Consider the following 17,505-nt stretch of genomic DNA (forward strand, 5'->3'; position numbering starts at 1 on the left):
TGAAAAAGGAGTTTAGGATAGCATCACGCCGTATCACTATGCCCCAAGCACTAAAAGATAAGGATGACGAAGAGGAGCTGATTGAAAGAGCTCAAACGCTTGTTGCTGATGTCAATGAGCATATCACGAGAGAAAACATCGATATTAGTTCTGTATGGAACTGTGATCAGAGTCAGTTCAACTATGAACTTTCTTGTGACAGAACACTATCAATGAAAGGTGAGAGAAACACTGTCGCGATGTTGCAATCAGTTAACTGTGCAACACATAGTTACACGACCGATGTTTCTATATCAATGGACGGACGATCGGCAGACAAACTCTATATTTGCTTCCACGAATCCAGTGGAATGTTTGGACCCCGCGTGTCAAGGGTAATGGAAACGAGGTGCCCTCCAAATGTCGTCGTCGATGCAACTGAGTGGGAAGATGACGAAACAACATCTGAAGACGTTTTTTCTGTCATTTTTGAATCCACATATGTCGAGAAAGTCATTAGTACTTTGTGACTCCTGGTCTGGACATAAGGATGAACGAGTGCTGCTGGAAGCATCTGGCGGAAAACATGTAGATTTAAAAATCATTCCCCCTAAAACTACAAAATATGCACAAACTCTGGATGTGTATTTCTTCAGGCAATATAAAATATATGCCAAGAGAATAACAGACTTCATTAAATTACGTTCCAGTAATATGCTGCCGAAATTGCACGACAGATTCTTTATTATGAATATGCATTCTGTCATTTACAATCAGTTATCTGCGGGTGTATACAGACCAATGCTTCGTTACGCGTGGCAGAACGCTGGCTACGATATTGGTGAACCAGTGAACAACTTCAAAAGTGTCACTGACGTGGCGTTCAACACACATTATAGAATGTGCAAATACGCCATGCGATCAACTTGCATTTCTTCACTGTGCGTTCTGCAGTCATTCGAACTGCTCGGAGCAATTTATTGACATTGTGCATTTACATTTATAGTTAAAATTGCTGCATTGCGTATGGCGTCTACAATTACATCTACAGTGATATCTAGAGCATGACTACAGAGTTTTGCAGAAAAACGACACCCACCAGCACATTCAGAGGTACATAATGGCCCTGTAACCAAACGTTCGTACAGATCTGTTTGTTCGAGCCCAAGTACTTTCCTGGTCAGTGGCACCTGCGTCCAGACACTCCCCAACCGTCGTTTCCGGTAGTACCAATACACGAAGACGGCAAGGAGTATTTCGGGGGGATAAATGTGATGAGCACTATCTCCACTACACCAGGCATTACACGTCCACAGGTTGGCTGCAACACATGTGACTGCCTTGTCAACTGGCAGCTTGCTCGTAGACACACCTTTTGCTGCACGCAAGAGTAGCGCCACCACCGAGTCGGCTGTAGAAAACGCCACACCGGCACGTTTGTGTGTAACGGAGTAGTGTGGAGTACTATTTCCACTTGCAGAAGAAAGTTGAGTAAACGTTACACATATATTATGTGTATTTCTCACCATTTTGCTCTTTGTCTCAGCACCCACCTATTATTCCTTGGCATCCACCCCGGGACCGACGCAACACTGGTAACGTATGAGCCATTACTTGGAGTATGCATAATGTGTAACTCCCAGGAATTGTATGAAATAACCAATTACTGGAAATTCCGCACAACAGTCTCAACTTAAAGTAGAAAAGGAGAGGAGGAGGAGGAGGAGGAGGAGGAGGAGGAGGAGGTGGGGCATGGGCGGGGGGGGGGGGGGGGGCGGGGAGATGTGACAGAAATTCCAGCAAAATACAGGGAACTGAAGGAGTGTCAAGGGAAGACAGTACTTTACGAAAATCTATAGAATTTTTTGATAGATATATTGCAGTTGTCAAGGATGATTTCAAGTCTGCAAAAGAGACTCACTCGTAAATCACGGGGTTTGATAATAGCCCCTCGCTATAACCAAGAGCCAAGAAAAAAAAACGGCATCAATTAGCCACCAAGCAGACCTTTGTGAGCTCCATGTAAGGCGATAGAATTTACCAAGGGCAGCGCTTGCGTTGCTCTGCACAAAGACTGTACACCGATACTCGCTCAAAGACACCGAAGCTGATGCCTCGCCGTAGCCTTTGGCTCGCCGCTCTCTCCGTTACAATACGCTGCCACAAGATGCACGGAAGTTCTAGCTATCGTTTCCATGCCTCCAGCAAGCTCTGCCGCTGTCCGTGCACTCGTGTTGCTCTCGCCTACGTGCGGTTAGCAGCTGCTTTGATGGTGGACAATGCCTTATGTACTCTGTAAGGAAGCCGGCCGGGGCGGCGGAGCGGTTCTAGGGGCTACAGTCTGGAACCGCGCGACCGCTACGGTCGCAGGTTCGAATCCTGCCTCGGGCAAGGATGTGTGTGATGTGTAAGTGAACTACGTTCTAGGGGACTGATGACCTCAGAAGCTAAGTCAAATAGCGCTCAGAGCCATTTTGAACTCTGTATGGCGGATATGATGTGGCTGCTGCTTCTACGACTATTTCACGAGTTTTCCGCTTCACAGATGCCCATCGGTTGACTGTATTATACTGGATGAAGTAACACTCGTTGGTACAGTGTTCGGTTCGCAGCTTTACTCCAGGAGGGGGCCGACAGGATACAACAACAAGTAAATTTCAGATCACTTTATTACAACCTTAACAAAATGAAATACTTAACTTTGTTACAATCCATATCTACAGGAATTTCATGAGTATTTATTACTGTCAGTGAATATTAACGATTCACTTGATACAGAACAAGATACTACTATCTTCCCGCAGATACAACTGACAAATGTCCACGCAGAGTTCTGAGTAGTTCAACTCTCGCACTGCTGGCTCGCTATAAAGACGGTGCTGTCATCTTCGGGGATGATTGCTGGTAGGGCTGAGCAGCACAACGCTCAGGCGTAAGAAAGCGAGCTGACGCGAAAGCGTATGGAACCACTTCTGGGCGTGTCTCTCATTCGTCGTTGCATCAAGTAGCGAATATGTTTTGTTGTGGTTTCGTCTGCCAACCTTGCCTTGGCAACTCGCTCTTCGGATGACACCACAAATTGTTATAATTCAGACTAGTTGACCGGAACTCAAAGAATCCTTGCCATTGACGTGAGCCGGCCGTTGTGGTCGAGCGGTTCCAGGCGCTTCAGTCCGGAGCCGCGCTGCTGCTACAGTCGCAGGTTCGAATCCTGTCACGGGCATGAATGTGTGTGATGTCCTTAGGTTAGTTAGGTTTAAGTAATTCAAAGTCTAGGGGACTGATGACCTCATATGTTAGGTCCCATAATGCTCAGAGCCATTTGAACCATTTGAGCCATAGACGTGATGACCTCTACAGCTGCAGCCGCGGTTTACCTAGATAATGGTACCTAAGTAAACCCTCCCGCGACTGGGTACAACGGCGTCAGGCCAATGTAATGTTCTGAAGTATCCTATTCGTGTACTATTGTCAATCTGTAGAAAACCTGGCAATCCCACAATCTCGTGTCACAGTGGAACCGTTCCATCGACTAACGTGGCAACAGCACTATCTCTCCATTTATATTTTAATTTGTACGGCTAAAGCAGTTCATTTCAAGCAAATGCACTATGTCCAACGCCAGTTACGGATACCACATCTGTTCACACGTACTGAAGATCAGCTTCCAAAGTCACCCTGTCAGTAGGTCAGTAATACAAGACTCCGACACCGTGAAATTACAGGCAGCTTGTTCCCTAAAGGTTAAAAGTGGTCGAACCTCAGCAAATAGTGTAAAAAAATTGGCTCAAATGGCTATAAGCACTATGGGACTTCTGAGGTCGTCAGTCCCCTAGACTTAGAACTACTTAAACCTAACTAACCTCATGAAATCACACACATCCATGCACAAGGCACGATTCGAACCTGCGACCGTACACAAATAGTGTATAGCGTGTGCGTAAACACGTTGCGTTCAGTAAGCCTTGGTATGTAAAGCTCGGTACACTGTTGCTTCTAGCAAAACATGCAGCTGCAGGGTATTTCCGTTCACTCGCCAAAGTCACATGGCTCCAACTATAATGTCACACAACCGTATTCCGTGCTGTGGAAATGACAACCTTTCAGTGCAAGGATAAAAACCGCAAAAGCTGAAATCGCAAGATTTGCTTAATTATTTGCTCGACTTTCTGCTTCCGTAATCGAATTACATGGGTTATAGACCATAAACTTCATCAACTGGCTACTTAGGTATTGGTTTATTATTTCTGTGTTGTGATCGCCAACGATAGAGATAGTGGCGATATTGATCATGTAGCGGAGCTCCAATAGCCACGCGCTGCGACCGCCGGCAGCGGAGCTGCTGCTTGCCTTAACTACAAACTTCGGGTAAGGCAGCGCTACCGCCCCAACTACATTGTCCTATAAACACGGTCGCCCCCGGCGTAGATACAGTCTGCTTACCCCAGCCAGATACTGGTCGGATGCCGCTAAGAAGCCATTCGTACTACAGCTATTGCTACGAAACTGTTTACGAACTCGACTTTGATCCTGGCTGGACTTTTTCAATAGAACAGCCAAGTTGTTGTTGAAAGAGTTTATATACTTTTATCAGAGCTTCATGTTCATTTTGTCTTACATTCAATAAATTGCGTTACGCAGATACCGCTACATAGTTTCACGCGTCCACGCTTTTCTCCTCATGTGCTGAAGACAATAAAACCAGAAACTAACAGTTTTCGCTGGCTGCTTGCTACAAATTTATATCAGCCACATCGCTGTAGTCTTCACTGTGGAACGCTTACGAGCTGGATTCACGATTGTAAGTTTCTGCATGTGCAGCGTAGTGCTTCAGGACCGACACGGACATGTGTTAACAGCGTCTCCTCCCATTCATTGACCACCATAGCTCGAAACGTACTGGCTGACTTAAAGGCACTTACAGGAACTACTTTACTTCTGAAAAAGACATCTGCTCTTTCTTCTCGATGAATATTCAGTAGTCTGTCACATCGACCTATTCCCTGGGTGGTTTAGGACTGAGTCTCTTAATATTCTGAATTACAGACGGCTTTGAAACATTTCCCACAGTTTACATGGTGTTTAGATGTTCCTGTTATGCGATCAGATTAGTGTTCACAGTAATGAAGCAGTTTCTGTACCGGTTTGTAATTTCAACAGTAATGTTTAGAGTTAACAAATGTTCTTAAAGGTCTATACCATCTAATAATGGACTAGTAGATTTCGTAGCAAAATAGGCATGGAGCTATTAAATAAGATAAGCCCATTCTCACAGGTATGATATCCATGTTCAGAAGGCGGTTGTCCTCTGACCCGCAAGAGGAATGGTCGTGGATATCTAAAAATCAAGGGCAGTCACTACGCACTAATCCATCCCACGATTCCAAGAGCACCGTGGTATATAAGGCACAAACATTAAGGAGCTTCACGACAGTTACAACATGGTTGAAATTTAATCATTGGAAGTTCAACAAACACCTATCGGCTTAACCAAGCGCCACCTCTCTGGGAGACTGCGGAGAGGAAGATGATCCGAACCATGTATTCCTACGATGTCTCCGGAACACGTATCACATAAACGTACTTGCAAGTAATCTTCAGTCTCTTGCTTACCAGTTCCCAAGCCGCCTCCAGACCTTGTTAGCATTCGACATAGCAACGTACAAGCTATTGTACGAATTCGTAAACAACGCCAACACCACCATATATCTCCCTGTACTGATAATTTAATGTTCCTGGAACTTACAATGCCAAGGAAGACCGAAAGCTAAATTACCTGACTATATTCCCACGTCCTACTCAGCAGAATATGGAATGGTCAGCCTATAAATGTAAGTACCTCCTGTATGTATGTGACTGAATACTGTTGTACCTATACATGTGGCTGTAATACCCAAATTTGGTGCTTGTAAACTGTTCTCATGTTCTGTCTAGATGGTACTTACAGACCTGCACAATATTCAGTTTTCTTTCCGCATTTTTGAAATAATTTTTATAGGCTATAAATGAGTATTTTATTGTAAATTTAAATACATAGTCATTAATATGACCTGATCTGGGACAATCACAAATGTGTAACAACAGCGATTTATCATTTCTTATTTTGTTAGAAGTAGAATTGCCTATGAAAATTCGTACCAGAGTACAAGTTTAATGTCTACCGTGAATTGTCAAATTTCAATACAACATTTCCTGTATCGACACGACTTTATGGGCACGTTCCGAATGCCGATAAATTAAAAAAGCCTCGCCTCTAAATCGTCTATTCTTGTAATGTTCGCCGCGCGGTCTCAGGCGTCTCCTCACGGTCAGTGCGGCTGCCCCCGTCAGAAGTTCGAGTCCTCGCTCGGGTATGGGTGTGTGTGTTGTCCATAGCGTAAGTTTAACTTAGATTAAGTTGTGTGTAGCCTTAGGGACCGATGACCTCAGCAGTTTTGTCCCGTAAGACCTTACCACAAATTTCCAATATGTCTTGTATTGTTCCCACTTATGATACTCCTAGATGATCTCATTTGTCTTCTTACCTTGGAGTTCGGATCTACTTAGCCACGATACCCCACTCAATCTGGCGTCAACAATACATATATTCGAACACAAAACATCTGCATCAGTCCTAGTCTGTCCGTTCAAAATGTAACGACACTGACCTTACTTCTGGCGTATAAGAGACGTCAGTGCAGAAATTACGATGTTCGAACACTATAAACAACAGATGTCAGTTGTGAGTGTTAAGTATTGGACTCGCGACTGTATTTTGTAAACATCGTTGTGTCACAAATCGTAATGGAGCAACATCTGGATGCCTGCCCTGACTTGACTGAAATCCAAAACGTCAACAATTCTTCTCCGAAAAAACTCGTGATGGTTGACGAAGCTTGGCGTTATCAGTACGAATCTTTGCAAATTTGTTGTATGTTCTATGGGACCCAACTATCGAGGTCATCGATCTCTAAGCTTACACAGTACTTAATCTCACTTTCGCTAAGGGCAACACGCACACCAATAGTACGAACCAAAGCGAGACACTGCAGAAATTCATATGGAGGTCATGCTTTTATGTGCGAGTGGAACCATATCCCAAATCAGGACTTCTCTGACAGTTTCATATGCTCTCGTATGAGCGTTCTGTGTGTTGCACTGAATTTGAGGGGGGGGGGGGGGGGGGGACTGTGAGAAGACCTAGAGAATTCAAATAACCATGTTATTTTCTCTATTTTTTATTAACTGAGTCTCGGAAGTTTTTGGACTGACGTTATACAAATAATAGAATACAAGAGACCTGGCAGAAGACGTTTTAGGAAACAGACACCAAATTGCCTTCGAAGAGGCGCGCGGAGTGGCCGCGCGGTAAGAGGCGCAATGTCACGAATCGTGCGGCCCCTCCCGCCGTAGGTTCGAGTCCTCCCTCTGGCATGAGTGCGTGTGTTGTCTTTAGCGTAAGTTCGATTAAGTTAGTTTATGTAGTGTGTTAGTCTAGCGACCGAGGACTTCAGCTGTTTGGTCACTTAGGAATTCACACACATTTGAACATTTTTGCCTTCGACGACATATCTGCAAACTGCATGGGTGAAGGATTTGTAATAAAAAAGTATTGAAATTAAAATCTCGAAACAACCCCTTTGTAAAGAAAGGAGTCTATAACATGTCCGCAGCTCGTAGTCGTGCGGAAGCGTTCTCGCTTCCCGCGCCCGGATTCCCCGGTTCGATTCCCGGCAGGGTCAGGGATTTTCTCTGCCTCGTGATGACTGGGTGTTGTGTGATGTCCTTAGGTTAGTTAGGTTTAAGTAGTTCTAAGTTCTAGGGGACTGATGACCATAGATGTTAAGTCCCATAGTGCTCAGAGCCATTTGAACCATTTAGTCTACAACATGAAAAATTGTGGAATCCAGCAATCTTGAGAATAAATGGAGATGGACTGAGCACCAGTGATGTCCGAGTCGGCAGCACAGCACTATAAAGACAAAGCTATCGGTGACTCGGATATTCTGGGCTTTTCACCAGTGGACACGGCTGCAAACCTGGGAGTTAATTCACTCGTATTGCCGGGAGAATTGTTTTCGCAGTTCACCTAGATTTTGAAACGAGAATCTACAATATTTCGTCAGCAGTTTTCAATAGAACAGTGATTCGGTACGTGTGACTTTAAGGGCGAGACCGGTGACGATGTTTGAAAGTGGTGTTTTAGGCACAGGAGCATCGAAGTTGCTCACTGTATGGGACTTGTGTAGGCGCCTCCTCTGAATCAGGCGTGCGAAGGCCCGCACTCGGTTAAAAACGGCGGGTCGGTGGTAGAAGGCTGGCTGGCGCTTCGCATGCAGATTAGAGAAGGCGCCTCCGCCTACGTGAGATCGCTATCCCGCTGCTACGCGGCCTTCGCTCCTTCAGACCTTCATTCGTCTTTACTAGCGCCGTCCGCAGGATCTTTCGCTGCACTTATCCCGCGCCTTGTAATATGCAACTAGAAATGCAAGCAACACAAAGACGTCCAACTCTAAGATGAATAGACATAATATTCTTTCCGTTCCGATTTCGCAACATAATTTACTATCGATCTGTTTTGTGAGGTTACTCTGTTTACCAGACTGTAACTAAAATCTATAAACTTATATTTCACGGACAATACCAGTAGACACTTCATTGACTGACCAGTCATCAGCTGAAAATCAGTTGTTTCGCGAGAGTTTGTGTATCCCGTCATAGCATTCAGCGTTTGCCACGATGTGAAGCAAGCTACTCTGGGCCTTAATCACTCAAATGTAAACAGGGAATAAGCTATTTTTTGTGGTGCGTGGAAATCAGGCGTGTAATATGCAAACACTCTTTCACGTATCGAATAATAAAACTGATATGAACAACATGGCAACAACAGACCTGGAAGAGGTCGAAATTAAGCTAAATAACCTGTTCACGTATCAGTCCTGCTATAAACATGTGAATGTCAGGCACTCGATATCACCTTATGTACTTCTCGTTTTATTGAATCCAGCGCTTGATCACTGCATGCTATGGAAACTCATCACAATGAAGCAAAATCATAGTAATGCGTCCAGTTATATTTAGTAATCTCAAAGTGTAAGTCGAGACTGAGATACAATGTTTTATCTTTTGTAATCAAGTGAATAACTTACAATAACAGTACAGCTGCAATTGTCCAGAGACTGTGGTGCCACACCAGTCGGAAACGTGAATCGATAAGGTAGTCGCCCGCCGGGTTGGCCGAGCGGTTCTAGGCGCTACAGTCTGGAACCGCGCGACCGCTGCGGTCGCAGGTACGAATCCTGCCTCGGGCATGGATGTGTGTGATGTCCTTAGGTTAGTTAGGTTTCAGTAGTTCTAAGTTCTAGGGGACTGATGACCTCAGACGTTAAGTCCCATAGTGCTCAGAGCCATTTGAACCATTTGATACGATAGTCATTAGCGAGGGCTCGTGGCAATCCACAACAACCAGTGGGAGGCACTCAGCATAGCAGCGCCCTCACGTTGAGGTCAATATAGTAACGAGCATATGACAACTCAGCCCCAGTTCGTTACCTCTCCTGAAGTAGTCAACATCATAGTGTAGGACAATCGAGTTGTTACAGTTTCTGATTAGTACATCTACATCTACATCTACATCTACATCTACATCTACATCTACATCTACATCCATACTCCGCAAGCCACCTGACGGTGTGTGGCGGAGGGTACCTTCAGTACCTCTATCGGTTCTCCCTCCTATTCCAGTCTCGTATTGTTCGTGGAAAGAAGGATTGTCGGTATGCCTCTGTGTGGGCTCTAATCTCTCTGATTTTATCCTCATGGTCTCTTCGCGAGATATACGTAGGAGGGAGCAATATACTGCTTGACTCTTCGGTGAAGGTATGTTCTCGAAACTTCAATAAAAGCCCGTACCGAGCTACTGAGCGTCTCTCCTGCAGAGTCTTCCACTGGAGTTTATCTATCATCTCCGTAACGCTTTCGCGATTACTAAATGATCCTGTAACGAAGCGCGCTGCTCTCCGTTGGATCTTCTCTATCTCTTCTATCAACCCTGTCTGGTACGGATCCCACACTGCTGAGCAGTATTCAAGCAGTGGGCGAACAAGCGTACTGTAACCTACTTCCTTTGTTTTCGGATTGCATTTCCTTAGGATTCTTCCAATGAATCTCAGTCTGGCATCTGCTTTACCGACGATCAACATTATATGATCATTCCACTTTAAATCACTCCTAATGCGTACTCCCAGATAATTTATGGTATTAACTGCTTCCAGTTGCTGACCTGCTATTTTGTAGCTAAATGATAAAGGATCTATCTTTCTGTATATTCGCAGCACATTACACTTGCCTATATTGAGATTCAATTGCCATTCCCTGCACCATGGGTCAATTCGCTGCAGATCCTCCTGCATTTCAATACAATTTTCCATTGTTACAACCTCTCGGTACACCACAGCATCATCTGCAAAAAGCCTCAGTGAACTTCCGATGTCATCCACCAGGTCATTTATGTATATTGTGAATAGCAACGGTCCTATGACACTCCCCTGCGGCACACCTGAAATCACTCTTATTTCGGAAGACTTCTCTCCATTGAGAATAACATGCTGCGTCCTGTTATCTAGGAACTCTTCAATCCAATCACACAATTGGTCTGATAGTCCATATGCTCTTACTTTGTTCATTAAACGACTGTGGGGAACTGTATCGAACGCCTTGCGGAAGTCAAGAAACACGGCATCTACCTGTGAACCCGTGTCTACGGCCCTCTGAGTCTCGTGGACGAATAGCGCGAGCTGGGTTTCACATGACCGTCTTTTTCGAAACCCATGCTGATTCCTACAGAGTAGATTTCTAGTCTCCAGAAAAGTCATTTTACTCGAACACAATACGTGTTCCAAAATTCTGCAACTGATCGACGTTAGAGATCTAGGTCTATAGTTCTGCACATCTGTTCGACGTCCCTTCTTGAAAACGGGGATGACCTGTGCCCTTTTCCAATCCTTTGGAACGCTACTCTCTTCTAGAGACCTACGGTACACCGCTGCAAGAAGGGGCCCAAGTTCCTTCGCGTACTCTGTGTAAAATTGAACTGGTATCCCATCAGGTCCAGAGGCCTTTCCTCTTTTGAGTGATTTTAATTGTTTCTCTATCCCTCTGTCGTCTATTTCGATATCTACCATTTTGTCATCTGTGCGACAATCTATAGAAGGAACCACAGTGCAATCTTCCTCTGTGAAACAACTTTGGAGAAAGACATTTAGTATTTCGGCCTTTAGTCTGTCATCCTCTGTTTCAGTACCATTTTGGTCACAGAGTGTCTGGACATTTTGTTTTGATCCACCTACCGCTTTGACATAAGACCAAAATTTCTTACGATTTTCTGCCAAGTCAGTACATAGAACTTTACTTTCGAATTCATTGAACGCCTCTCGCATAGCCCTCCTCACACTACATTTCGCTTCGCGTAATTTTTGTTTGTCTGCAAGGCTTTGGCTATGTTTATGTTTGCTGTGAAGTTCCCTTTGCTTCCGCAGCAGTTTTCTAACTCGGTTGTTGTACCACGGTGGCTCTTTTCCATCTCTTACGATCTTGCTTGGCACGTACTCATCTAACGCACAATGTACGACGGCTTTGAACTTTGTCCACTAATCCTCAACACTATCTGTACTTGAGATAAAACTTTTGTGTTGAGCCAACAGGTACTCTGAAATCTGCTTTTTGTCACTTTTTCTAAACAGAAAAATCTTCCTACCCTTTTTAATATTCCTATTTACGGCTGAAATCATCGATGCCGTAACCGCTTTATGATCGCTGATTCCCTGTTCTGCGTTAACTTTTTCAAATAGTTCGGGTCTGTTTGTCACCAGAAGGTCTAATATGTTATCCCCACGAGTCGGTTCTCTGTTTAACTGTTCAAGGTAGTTTTCAGACAAAGCACTTAAAAAAATTTCACAGGATTCTTTGTCCCTACCACCCGTTATGAACGTTTGAGTCTCCCAGTCTATATCTGGCAAATTAAAATCTCCACCCAGAACTATAACATGGTGGGGAAATCTACTCGAAATATTTTGCAAATTATCCTTCAGGTGCTCAGCCACAACAGCTGTTGAGCCAGGGGGCCTATAGAGAAATCCAATTACCATGTCTGAGCCTGCTTTAACCGTGACCTTCACCCAAATCATTTCACATTTCGGATCACCGTCAATTTCCTTCGATACTATTGCACTTCTTATCGCTATAAACACGCCTCCCCCTTCACTGTTCAGCCTGTCTCTGCGGTATACATTCCAATCTGAGTTTAGGATTTCATTACTGTTTAAGTCTGGTTTCAGCCACCTTTCTGTCCCTAGTACTATATGGGCATTGTGACCGTTTATTAAAGAGAGCAGTTCTGGGACCTTTCTATAGACGCTCCTGCAGTTTACTATTAGCACATTAATATTGTTATTCCCTGTTGCATTTTGCCTACTCCTACCTTGCCGCGTCTCAGGAGGCGTCTTGTCGGGCCTAGGGAGCGGATTCTCTAACCTAAAAAACCCCCATGTGCACTCCACACGTACTCCGCTACCCTTGTAGCCGCTTCCGGCGTGTAGTGCACGCCTGACCTATTCAGGGGGACCCTACATTTCTCCACCCGATAGCGGAGGTCGAGAAATTTGCACCCCAGATCTCCGCAGAATCGTCTGAGTCTCTGGTTTAAGCCTTTCCACTCGGCTCCAAACCAGAGGACCGCGATCGGTTCTGGGAACGATACTACAAATTGTTAGCTCTGATTCCACCCCGCGAGCGAGGCTTTCCGCCTTCACCAATTCCGCCAACCGCCTGTACGAACTGAGGATGACCTCTGAACCCAGACGGCAGGAGTCACTGGTGCCGACATGAGCAACAATTTGCAGTCGGGTGCACCCAGTGCTCTCTATCGCCGCTTGTAGGGACTCCTCCACATCTCGGATGAGGCCCCCCGGCAAGCAGACAGAGTGAACACTGGCCTTCTTCCCCGACCTTCCCGCTATTTCCCTAAGGGGCTCCATCACCCGCCTAACGTTGGAGCTCCCAATAACTAATAAACCCCTCCCCCCGTGTGCCTGCTCGGACCTTGCTGAAGGAGCAGCCACATGTCCACTCACAGGCAGAGCGGGCGATGCCACACGGCCAGCCTCCACATTGACCCTCCGCCTCGTGCGCCGCGAACGCCGCTGAACCCGCCACTCCCATTGGAGAGAGGGTGGCCCAACCGCGCCCGGTACCCGCGAAGATGTTTCGACAGCAGGGACAGTGTGTGAAGCATGTAACACCTGGGGTGTACCCCGCGACGCACCAGACTCCCCACTGCCGCTACACTCCGAGGCAGCAGCCTGAAGACGGCTGACCGCGGCCATCAACACGCTCAGCTGTTCGCGAACAGTGGCCAGCTCCTCCTGCGTCCGTACACAGCAGTCACACATCCTATCCATCCTAAGGAATCAATTTATTGAAGAGAGTTGTTCAACCTTTAACTAGACTGCTAATTCACTGAAGGCGGCTGTTTATTCACTAAACTGTGGTTGCTAGCCACTTCTTGTAGAAAACAATGAAAATTGCACTACCTGTCTCTGGACTGTATTGAAAACAAACACTAGCACTACTGGCACTATGGTTGACTAAAGGGACTCTCTCTGACTATATTCAAAACAAACACGAAATCTATTGAACACTATTAATAGCACCCGACAATTAAAGCTTCCTAAAAGCAAATACACACGGAAGAAGAAGTGACAAGTAAGAAAAATACAGTTAATACTTAAATTAAGGTAGCTCGCTGCACAGCAGACGTGAAGCAGACGGCAGTTACGACGACACTGACACTGACTATGGCTGACTAAAGGGACTCTCTCTGACTGTATTCAAAACAAACACGAAATCTATGGAACACTATTAATAGCACCAGACAATTAAAGCTTCCTAAAAGCAAATACACACGGAAGAAGAAGTGACAAGTAAGAAAAATACAGTTAATACTTAAATTAAGGTAGCTCGCTGCACAGCAGACGTGAAGCAGACGGCAGTTACGACGACACTGACACTGACTATGGCTGACTAAAGGGACTCTCTCTGACTGTATTCAAAACAAACACGAAATCTATGGAACACTATTAATAGCACCCGACAATTAAAGCTTCCTAAAAGCAAATACACACGGAAGAAGCGACAAGTAAGAAAAATACAGTTAATACTTAAATTAAGGTAGCTCGCTGCACAGCAGACGTGAAGCAGACGGCAGTTACGACGACACTGTACATGTTGAACGTTGTACCTCAAGAGAACATTTAGTTAATCTGTGTATCAAGTGAGGCTTTCAAACTCAGCGTCAGTTGTAAATTATCCAGTACCTCTGTGGCAAAGAAATGTGGCAAAGCTAAGTAACTCTTCTATTCAGTAACGTAGTAAAGTGAACTAACATTTCACGAGTTACAGTTTTTATGTGCTACCTCATCGAAGAATCAAATACCCCACACTTCTGGCCGGGCGAAAGTAGTTTCACCTGGTCAACAACAACAACACAGAACAATGTTGTTATAAAAATGCTTTAAACTGGAGTAAAATGACGCTAACCGCTGTGAGACTTGCGCCTAATTGAAATACTGCAGGAGGAAAAGCGAATAAAATTTCCACATGTGAGCAGCTCGCAATTTCAAAATAAACGACATACACTTAAAATACGACAAATTTAGCATACAAGATGCATAAAAGAGTTAGCTAAAAATGAGCTACTCAGAATATGGATTGCAATACACCCTGAGCGAAGCTTACATCTCCTAAGTACAGTAAGTGGGCATCAGTCTGGACGAGATAAGCGACTGCCCGGAATCTAAGTTGTTCTAAATCCAATCGCCCGATATCCAAGCTCATCTTGGAAGGGGAATATGAATACTGTTGCCAGTCTGACGAACGATAATGTGCATTCACCCACGAAAGAACAGGAGAATGCATCCGAAACTTCCCACTGAAGCTATGGAGAAATTTCCGTACTATTCATCAGGTTTGTACTTGTTTCGAACAGTCTATGCCCATTCGATAGCAACATCTGCACAAAATCTAGTGATGGGGACCATACTTCGATTGAACAGCCCGTGATTTTTGGAAGGACAGAACTATCTTTGTTACACGAAGGCAGCTGCAGGAGGCAGCACCTTTTCATATGCAGACAGAGAGGAAAATTTCATGCTGAAGCACGCACAGGCGAACATTCTGGCGTCCAACAGCACTGTGTCTGTGGCAACGGGACGAACGCCAGGAACTGAACACAATAACAGTTCAGGGAACAGGAGCTCTTCCGTGAAACTTATCGCCATCCAGACGACTGCTACTACCTGCATTTGAGATACTGTAAAAGCCTTCTGCTGACAACATGGAGCCCTTCAGAGATCGTAGTCTCAGTCACTTCCTGCGATACATCAGTTTTCCATTCCCAGAAAATGTACCAAGCCAACACATTAAGTTACTGAATAATTTTAACAGATCTGAAAGCAAATCGTGAAGTGATATGTGACAGTTTGTACAGTTCTTCTCCGAAAAGAATTCTTTCTGAAAACAGAGATCTGGATGTTACAGATACTTGATAAAAAAACGTCATCACCACCAACGCTGCCGTATTAATAGTAACACTATTTTTAGTCGCGAAACTAGGATCGGTGGAAGGGACCAACGTCTAGTAGTTGCTGTGTATGGAAATCCAACACGGTAACATTTGTACTACACTTGTATACAAACATTACCGAAATAGAGCATGAAGCCGAGTAGATATTAGAATGAAAACACCAGGTACTTGCATAGTCAATACTATGGCGTTAGCATAATGTCTGTTTTCCATCACAACAAATCGGCAGGAAACCAAACATAGTGGAAGCACAGTAATATAGTGTGACTATAACCGAAACATACAACTTGAAAATCACATTGACGATACTGATATATAATGTAAGTAGGAAGTCTATGCCAATTCGAAAACGCTTCCCACGTAACTTATGCCAGTAAGGAGCCACGCTGCTTGCCTACATATAGGGGCAATGAAGTCTCAAGTCCTGCCCTACTTATCAATGATATCATCATCATCATCATCATGTAACACACTATGCCTCATTTTACGACTTCTTCATGGCCCCCCACCCCTCACGCCCTCCCCTCTCCATCCCTTCCTAACGTGTCCAGATAATCTCAGCACAGTATTTTATCGTCCATCAAAACGAAGCAGCCAATCACAATGCAGTACGAAGACTATTCGGAAAATAAGTTTCGTGGGTATTAAAATGAGGCATCCAGTCACCATGTCATTACACAAGCTTTACCTGAATTGCGTAAAAAAGACGCCAATTTTAGGGATGCACAGAATTTAAATAAAAATGAGCAAGTTTTACTTGAATTGCTTAAAAATGGCACCATGTTATGGGTATTCGTCCCTGAATGGCTTCATTACCCAAGATATTTGTCAATACCACAGTATTTCCATGTCGAAAAAATGTGTTAGCTCCACGTGAATTGCCACCCTGTTCAAATATACTCTCTCTCTCTCTCTCTCTCTCTCTCTCTCTCGCTCTCCCCTCCCTCCTCCCTCCTCCCTCCCTACCTCGCACCCACCCACTCACCCACCCACCCACCCCCACACACACACACACACACACACACACACACACACACACACCTTCCACTCGCTTGATGGCTGAGAGACAGGGACGTTGCGGCTAGTGCGAGAAGCATTGCTCCTCATGTGAGCATGAGGTGTTTGGTAACTCCGTCCAGCTTCCAGCCACTGCTACTTTCGCTGCTTCTGTCCTGCAAAGAATTATAGGGGGCATCGGCCTTACAGTTCCATGAGCATCCTTCATCATTAGTACAACTCATATGTGCAATGTAAAAATACCGTTATACAGTTATAAGCTACAGCCAACAAATTTGATATGAGAGTTTAATTATACGTTATATTCATGGGCTTAGTGTCATAGTGTGCAGTTCCTCAGTTTTAGTGCTAAGACGCTATCATTTAGATGGATATCAAGTGAAGACTAAGTAATTCTGACAGGCATCGATTATTGCAGGCTGTTCCAACCGAGCAGCTCGGAGCCCGCGTGGAGGGGGAAAGCGAACTCACTGCCCCCTGGCCGCATGCAGTCGCAACTGAAGCAATAATCCGTGTTCAATGACAGCTATGAGTAGCCGCGGGATCCCTGTACCTCTATTGGAGGATACCTTTCTATTCATTGAGGGGGATGATCGTCTGCAATGTCTTGTATGTCATAAAGTAATTAATTCTGTGAAGAGGTACAATATACAACGACATTATACATGTCTTCACGCAGCGCACTACGATCAGGCAGAAGGCGCTGCACACTGAGAATTGGTAGCCAGGCTTAAGAACGACATACCGGGAGACGTAAGTTTAAAAACGGTTTCGTAATACGAAGGGTATCAAAACATGCAACATAGTTCGTGTTCTGTAATGCGTTTATAACTTTCAGGTGAATTAGAGCGGAGAAAACACTACTGAATCTGCAATGCGAGGAAGCTACA

The sequence above is a fragment of the Schistocerca cancellata genome, chromosome 4, assembly GCF_023864275.1.
Source record: "Schistocerca cancellata isolate TAMUIC-IGC-003103 chromosome 4, iqSchCanc2.1, whole genome shotgun sequence".
NCBI lineage: Eukaryota > Metazoa > Arthropoda > Insecta > Orthoptera > Acrididae > Schistocerca > Schistocerca cancellata.